Genomic DNA, 1792 nt, shown 5'->3' on the forward strand with positions numbered 1-1792 from the left:
AAACACTTTTCATAAGTACTTTTATTTTTTGTTTTCAACTCCTGTCTCTTATACACATCTAGATGTGTATAAGAGACAGGCTATAGGCTATAGTACTACGATAACACCGCTACCGACAAATGAGCAGCTTCTTGTGAAGAAAAGGACATGAGCAAAATTTCAGATTGATATCTAACAAATAGTTAACAGTTTAATTTTTATATAATAAATTTTTCATACTTTTTTATTATCCTTATGGTTTCTAAAGCACAACAATGCTACTCACTTAAGACATCATAGAATTTTCTTTACGATAGTACCATAAAATAAATTAAACTTTAATCACTTTTTATTGCAACCGGTTTCGAAATCAGTCTCTCGCTTTTCTTTTGCACAAACAAGGTCAGCAAAACCACGTCACACTCGACTTTCCGCGTTGGGGAACGCACCCAAAGGTGTTCGTACGTTGAATACAATGAAAAGCATCATACAGTTTATACCGCTTTTTATCTATAGAAAATTATACCTAATACCATTGCCAGTGACTAGTGAAGGCTGAACGGCGGCAAAAACTGATGACACTGCAAATATGTCAAGAGCGCGATACTGCATGTTGCACTGAATGCAAACGGAAAATAATTAGCGAAAAGGAAAACTTTAAATTGGTAAATGTAACTTAAATTGCACGGTTGCAAATTTGTAAAATATTTACAAAGCAAAGTTAATTTAGCTTGGTAACATATATACATACGCGGGAGTACAGTGAATTTGAAGCCGTCAAATGAGCTGTCAAGATAAGTTACGAGTACACATGTGTGACATTTAGAACGCAGCAGAGTACTGAGCGTAAAATGTATTATATATATGTAGTCGTGTATATGATATAATGGATAAAATAAATAAATAAATATATATATAAATAAATATATATATTTATTTGTTTATATATATATATTTATTTGTTTAGCTAAAGCTATTAGTAGGAGTTACTGCTGAACTATACCTTAACCAGATAAGAACTCTACAGACATATTGAACTAAAACCAAAATAATGCTTATTTCGATAATTACGCCGGATTGTGGCTTCTTCACACAGNTGTTTAGCTAAAGCTATTAGTAGGAGTTACTGCTGAACTACACCTTAACCAGATAAGAACTCTACAGACATATTGAACTAAAACCAAAATAATGCTTATTTCGATAATTACGCCGGRTTGTGGCTTCTTCACACAGTTATACTATTATCAAAGTATTTTTACCTATATTTTACTGTTTTTAATACTCTTGAAAATGAGTAAATGCAACCACGCCTACTTCCCATATAACATAACTTTAAATGAAATTAATCAAATTTTACAATAATAATACCTACCGTATGCCACCTTTTGACCAAAACAAAAAAAACAAAAAAATCAAAATTCTTCAAGCCCGAATATGTGAAGCCCTCTATCTATAGTTGGCTTTTAACGGAAAATATCGGTCAATTCGATAGATATGCAATTGAAGTTCAGAGAGAAACATTTCCTGGTAATAGTGATTCTGTGTTTAAAAAATGGGTTGAACTTCCCTGAGTCCTCGTATACCCAATATAAAGATTTTCGAACATCAAGGTGACTTTATACTGAATATATCGATCAATATTTGAATTATCTCAATGAAAATTACAGATTTTTTTACTTATAACAGTGTATCTTTATGCCTCAAATAAATGAAATTGTGCGAAAACTTGTCGTAGCACCCATATAACCTTAAGCAGAATTTTCGAACATCCTGATGACTTTGCTCCAAATGTTTGGTGATTGTATGTAAGATA

General features: G+C 31.9%; 2 protein-coding genes across 2 annotated transcripts in view; one reads left to right on the forward strand and one right to left on the reverse strand.

The window, feature by feature from the left end:
- The window catches only part of LOC108971459 (G protein-activated inward rectifier potassium channel 3), an 82484-nt gene extending 81944 nt beyond the window's left edge, over positions 1-540 (reverse strand). The window contains exon 1 of the mRNA XM_018937531.1: positions 266-540. The gene's annotated coding sequence lies outside the window, so the exon portion shown is untranslated. The remainder of the gene's footprint in view (positions 1-265) is intronic.
- LOC108971457 (putative uncharacterized protein DDB_G0277255) overlaps positions 1-1792 on the forward strand; it is a 65767-nt gene that overhangs the window by 25960 nt on the left and 38015 nt on the right. The window lies entirely within an intron of this gene.

The sequence above is a fragment of the Bactrocera latifrons genome, unplaced genomic scaffold (assembly GCF_001853355.1).
Source record: "Bactrocera latifrons isolate USDA-ARS-PBARC rearing strain unplaced genomic scaffold, ASM185335v1 scaffold_344, whole genome shotgun sequence".
NCBI classification, from domain to species: Eukaryota; Metazoa; Arthropoda; class Insecta; order Diptera; family Tephritidae; genus Bactrocera; species Bactrocera latifrons.